The sequence below is a fragment of the Oxyura jamaicensis genome, chromosome 12 (genome assembly GCF_011077185.1).
Source record: "Oxyura jamaicensis isolate SHBP4307 breed ruddy duck chromosome 12, BPBGC_Ojam_1.0, whole genome shotgun sequence".
Lineage (NCBI taxonomy): Eukaryota > Metazoa > Chordata > Aves > Anseriformes > Anatidae > Oxyura > Oxyura jamaicensis.
The window spans coordinates 11,358,180-11,364,692 of NC_048904.1; the positions used below are offsets into that span (position 1 = coordinate 11,358,180).

Here is a 6,513-nt window from a genome sequence, read left to right on the forward strand (position 1 = left end):
TGGAAGAAAGGTCTGGGGAGTGCATTTGACTGTGCTCACTGCCTTAGCTAAGCAAGGCACTTGAACGCTCTCTGGTTTTGCTGAAATCACAGTAGTGCTGAGAACATCTGTAGAAAAGAATTAGCTTTTTCTCTCTCTCTCCCTCTCTTCGTGACAGCAAACCTCAGAGAAGGTCAGGCTTATGGGTGTTTCTGTGGATTATTTTAGCTGCACTGAAAAGTGCAGAGCCCACTGCAACCAGCTGGAAATACAGTGACTGCTTAACAAGTACAGCATTAGCTGCCATAATATGTAGACTCGGCAGTAGCCAGACTATTTAACATTTTCAGCAGTGCTAACATTATGAGCAAAGTGCTCCGAGAGGAAGTCGGGCCATGGCCTGAACAAGGCAGAGCATCAGGAACTCAGCAGCCAGAGCACCTGCACTTAAATGAGAGGTGATCTTGTAGGTTATGCTGGTACCATCATGGGGGTCACCCAGAGTAGGCTGGATAGCGTATGCTCACCAGGCTGCACCTGAAAGCACTTGGGAACTAAGCCTGGGACTCACTGGATGATGTTTCTGGGAACACAATGCAGAAGCTCACGAGTCCTCACCCCACAGTCAGTATTTGCAGGAAGAGGCTAAGGCTTTGCTTGCAATCCTTTGATATGAGTTGTCTGGGCTGTGGTCTGGGAGGGTAGTTGGGCTGCTTCCTCTGCCTTAGCTGTGGTAGCAATAAAAGCTGCAGCTCAAATTCAGTGCCCTGTCCCCTCCTGTCTACAACAGACTGTGCAAACACTGGACCAAAGTCCTTGTCTGAAATATTTCTTTATAAAAGAGAGGAACCAGGCAGCTGCGCTTTCTCTGCGATGGCTCAGAGACTTGGAATGCGCTTTCTCCTCTCCATAATTACAACTAACCTGATTTGGGAACTTTCCAGGGCTAAACTTCTTGCAAAAGACACCTCTGGATAGAGTTTCTGGAGGAGGCAGACACTGTGCCTCCTAGACATTATGGGTAGGAGGCTGTCTGATTTTAGCAGTGCTAGGGTTTATTAATGCAGACATAATTCAATTAGGGCATCCAGAGGATTGGAAAGTAGCCTTTATTATTTTTAGTCTAAATAAAAATAGTATCTCAGGCCGCTTAGAATAGTGAAAACAGAGTCATGGAGGATTGCTGGACAAAGAATATTTATATGATTTTTCAGCCAGGTTTCCAAGAAATTGCAGCTGTTTAGATTGGATTTGACCAGCCCTGTCATGCCTAGGTGTATGCAATTAGTTCTCTGTGCTTAAAATTGCAGGAACAATTATGGGCTTGAGTTTGTGGCAATATATGCAGGGTACAGCCTGTCGAGTACTATTTAGACTATGATGATTATTTTAATCTTTCCCCCTTTAGTAAACAAGAAACTCTGTTTTTAGTCGTGAGGGAATGTTTCAGTGGTACTTACAGGATTTAGGAGCCTAAAGACTCATCTAATTGTGGTCAGTGAGGACAGCACCTAATTCACATGGGTGTCACTGGAAACATTGCTCCGTTCTGTTGCCTTCTTTCCTTCTCCTTTTCCTCCGAGGCCAGTCTGCTCTGTTGTAGGGAGTCTCAGCAACGTCAGTGTTTCCGAATGGCCTGGTTGTGCTGCCAGGGCTGCGGGGTGAGAAGGGGAGAAAGGGACGGACTCAGCAAGCCCTGGAAGGAGGCAAGCAGCACACTAGACCTGAACACTGTTGCACTGCACACTAACGTGTACAGCACTGATGACTGGAAGGATGACTCGGTCCACAGGAGTTCTCAGGCACAAAATAAGTCCTCCTCTTCCATCCCAGAGAGCTGCAGATGCTGTCTGCAGCCCCATGGAAAGACCTGCCCAAGCTTCCCTGATGTGAGAAGGACAAGGACATGCGGGGCTTCCATTCCTGCCTATAACACAGGGTTTAAAGGAGAAAGGAAACTTTCTCAGCGTGCTCATTCTGTGGTTGAGGAGACTTTTATAGCACTGCCCTGACCACTGATGGCAATTCAATTTATGTTGTTATTTACAGGGTCAGACTGGCTTTGGACTGCATGCATTGCTTTTTTTTTTTTTTTTCCCTCTTTTTGTTTGGAGCCAGTGCCAGTTCAGATGGGTGTGTGCACAGCAGCAACGTGAGCGGTGCAGGGAAGAGCAGGCTCTCCAGCACGCCGTGCCCTGCCAGGCTGCAGAGCTGCTGCATGTGGCCAGGAGCATCTCCCAGGACACATCCACCCTCTGTGCCCCCAGGGGCAGATGTGCCTTTGCTCAGCTCTAGGGAGCTGTGGAACGAAACACCCCAGATTGTGATCGTGTGCTGTGCTAAGAAAGGGGGCTTTCTTAGCCCACTCGTGCAGACTTCCCACCTTGCGTGTCCCCAGCTGCAGATGCAGAGCTTTTGAAACAAAGCTTGGCCAGCTCTCAGTCACTTCTCTTGGTGCACAACTGGAAGGCACTGGGATGCTACACTGGTGAGTGCAGTGAAAGGGAGCTCAGGGAGCTCAGTGGTGTGTTCATACGGCTTCTACTGGGTTTAGATGTTTGTCAGTGTAACGAAAGCTGTTCCTTGGCTTCAGTACCGGGGGTATCTTGTTTGTGATGCTGTGATACTAGAAACAAAGAGCTTTGTGTGCATGCTCTGCTTTCCTAGAAGCCATCAGCAGCTCCCGGCGGCAGGCTGCCGGGCTGTTGTGTACATGGATGCTCTCCAGCGCTAATGTCACCAGACTATCAAGTCAAAACACGCTGGTGTGCACGTGGCATCTTTATTTACCAGTCTGAGCCCAGCCATTTCCACTGGGGAGGCACCGTGCTGACAGAAGAACTTGTTTTCTGGCAGCCGATGAGGCGATCCTGCTCACACGTGCCAGTCCCTCTTCCACATCTCTAAACCAGGTTTTGGGGCCACTTGATGAAATTTGGTTTTCTCCTGCTCTGCAGTGCCAGGTGGATTGAACAGTGGTATGAAATGAATATTGCAGCTTCCAGACCTCAGAAGGGACATGGGGCACCTGGTGCTGCATGGCAATCAGTGGAAGCACGGGGCTGGGAACAGAGCTCGCTCCCCTTGGTTTGTTCACTGATACCTGCTGTTTTCTCATGCACTGTGATGTGTGGTTAGAAAATAGCACTTTCCCCTTCACTCAATATGAGCACACCATCAGAGAAACCCATGTGGGTGTCCCAAACGGGAAGGCTGGTCCAGCTGAGGGGCCTGGGACAAGTGCAGGGACCATGATGTAAATGTGTTGGAGGGGCAGGCTCGGAGCGGGACCGCCTGCTGTGTTTGAGCCCACGGGTGCCCCAGTCTGCATGGTTGTCACACTGAGAGGGATGTCCCAGTCCTGGCATAAGTTACAGCAGTGTGGCTGCAGCTGGCCTGGGCTTCAGGAGAAGGACCTTTTTTCTTTGGAGAATATGAACCACAACTTGCTTTTAATCCCAACCTCAGTGGTAGGACTGTGCTTCTAATCCTACAGTGACTTAAACATCACTGTGCCGCATTGCAATCCACGTGGCACAACAAAAAACCTGTTTCCCTCCATCTCCTCCTCCAGAAGCATGTTTCCATCCGATGCAAGAGAAGCTGTGCACTGACTTGAGCGCTGTGCACCAGCACACGATGGGCAGGACCGCAGCAGCAGCTTGCTGCAGGGCTTCACGGCCTGAGCAGAAAAGCCCTCAGCTGGCCCCCATCTCAGCCAGGAGCAAGATCTCAGCACCCCCATCTCTTCGTGTCACCCCACAGGAGCTGCTACAGGGACGGCAGACAGATCTGCCTGGTTGCAGGAGCGCTTGGGCAGCCAGGCAAGAAGCTGCTGCTTTCTGCTGGAGACGTGCAAGGAACAGCAGAGCCCGGGGCAGAGGCTGACAGCAGGAGCCTCGTGCTGCTGGTGGGAGGCCTGACAGGTTTGTTGCTCTTGCTGTTGGAAGTAGCTGCAGTTCCCAGCACTGTGCTAAGATCAAGGGCAATTGGTTTTCTACCATGTACCTGTAAATCCCATTCCTCCTGTATGCAAGCCTCTAAATCAGACATCAGCAGAGAACAAGTTCCCAGCTGGTCACAGTATATAAACTAATGAAATATAAATGCCTGGTACAAAAGGCAAGTGTGGTCTCTAGTTGCCTCTGCTGAATAAAAGGGTTGATGGGATTTTCCGCCATACCAACGGCACTTCCAGTAGATGCAAGCACTGCAGGCAGAGTAGTCCTCAGAGCCTGTAATTTGGCCTGCTCCCATCACCACTGGTGCTTTTAAAAGAAAACAGCTGCTTCTTTTATTTCTGTTTTTTTAAATCGTGTGGCAGCTAGAAAGTTAAATGAGTGATTTTGTGACGTCTCTTTTGACAGAGGCCAGCGTTTCACGATGAGAAGCAGTTTCCTTGTCTCCAGGGAGACTTCCCATGAGACAGTTGCCAAAGGATCTCTGGGAAGTGATTAGCGTTTTGTTCAGGAACAGAAAGGTCAGCAAGCTATGGAATTAGCAAGGTTACAATATTAATTACTCAGGACCAGATGCTATTTGCGCTATCCTAATCTTTTTTTTTTCTTCTTCTTCTTTTTTTCTTTTTTCTTCTGACAAGCTGCATGAACCTGCCTAGCTTTAGGGACTGTACGCTGTCACACCAACCAAATCAGGGGGATTCCCCAGGGTGTGCAGTGTCTTTGGGATTGACTGCTTACTCACTGCCCTGTCCCCCTGCAACCAAGAAGATTCATCAAGGCATCAGAATTACTTTGTATGAAGAACTGGCAAAATCTGACCATAGATTTTAAATATTCACCGAGCCTCTCATTTTATTAAATCTACATTTAACTCTCCTGTTTCTTTTGCAAGGTATTTAATGTAAATTTTACCCTTTATTCAACCTACTTCTCTTATATATTGAGCCCGCGAACAGTTGTTACAGCTCTTAATGGTGAAAGGCCCACCTCAGTGTGATTCTCTGCTGCTTCAAACTATGGAAAATTGGTGCAAAGGGGACTGAAACACTGGTGCTTTGATGAAATAATATTTGAAAACCCACATTCTGCTGATGAAAAGGACTATAGGAGATGGTGGAAAATCAGTGAACTGCTTGAGAAAGCAAGTGTTCCAGCACGGTGATAGCAGAACAGAACCGGGACCCCTGCTCATCTTTTGGGGCAAAATGTAGTGGGTCCCAGTAATGACAAGGATGGTGCAGATAAGGCAGGAACACCACCACAGTGTAATTAATTCCCTAGGTATCTGCCCAAACCCTTGTTGGCCTGGTAAGATGTGGGGGCCCTGGCAGCAAAGGCAGTGTGCACCAGAGCCTGGCCACCAGCAGATGGAGGTCTCACCAGCGTGAGGCCAGAGTAAACTATTTCCGTGGCATTCAGGCTCCAGAATTAAATAGCTGAGTGCAAAAGCAAAATATGCCCACGAAGGGCTCCTTTCCACAGTAGTCTGAAAACCAGGACTTGGGGAGGAGTTCAACAAATTCCTGGGTTTCCAGCTCACACTAGCTGCTGTTAACTTCCTATTCAGCATGGTTATCAGACCAGAGCTTGGGGTTAATCTCCCTCTGTGGTACCAAGAGCCTGGGAAACAGCAGGGAATTTGGTGAAAACCTGCTGAGAAGACAGTAACGAGCCCTGCTAATGAGCAGGGGGGGAATCGAGCAGGCACTGCACCAAAGGCATACCATCTTTCTGCAGGCAAAACACACTGCCTTTTCGCCCACAGATCAGATGCGTTTCCTCAGCATTACAAATAATTTTTGTCCATAGTAGCTTTTGGCCATTATTATTGGCCATCAGCATTGCTGTTACAGTGGTAAATAGCTCTAGCCACGGTCTGACCCCAGGGTGTGAGGCATGGTGTGAATGGGGAGCAGGCTGGCCCTTCGGTGGGGTGTCCACAGGCTGGTATGGAAGGAGCTGCTCCCAATCTCCAGCAAATACCCATTCTTGGTTCTTCCAGTTAACCTGGAAAAGCAACAGAGAGAGCCAGTCTCTGGGCTGAAATCTGCTGCACACCTCAGCTCTTCTCCTGTCACTGCTGGGGCCTAGGGAGGGAGAAATGGGGCATCGCCAGTGCAGGCAGAACTGGCCACAACTTATAATTCAGGATCTCAGAGCTTGAGTTCAATTCCATGTCCTCCTAGGCAAACCAGGAGCTTTGCACTCTTCCCTTAAAAAAAACACAGAGATCAGGAGGAAAGACGTTCCCTTCTATACAGCTTTATTGCTTGCATTAACGTTACTTATAAGCCTTATTGCTTTCAGTTGAAGTCTGCGGGAGCAGGGATTACCCATAAAAAAAAAAAAAAAAAAAAAAAAAAGTATATTTTAAGTCCACAAAAAAAAAAAAAAAGGATATTAAGTCTACAAAAAAGAGGTTTGTAAAAACATAAAAAAAAGATATTTTTTAAATGCATACACACACAAAAATTTATATATAAGTCCTCAAAAAAGAGGTATATTTTAAGTCCACAAAAACAAATATATATTTCAAGTGCATTAAAAAAAAAGAGATTTTAAGTGCACAAAA

The 6,513-nt window shown here is 47.7% G+C and overlaps 1 long non-coding RNA gene across 1 annotated transcript; it reads left to right on the top strand.

Annotated features, from left to right (window-relative positions):
• The first annotated feature begins 3,559 nt into the window (after positions 1-3,559).
• On the top strand, positions 3,560-6,168 carry LOC118173394. Its single transcript, XR_004754167.1, has 2 exons — positions 3,560-4,459; positions 4,580-6,168. It is a non-coding gene; the product is annotated as an uncharacterized LOC118173394 (long non-coding RNA).
• The last annotated feature ends 345 nt before the right edge of the window (positions 6,169-6,513 follow it).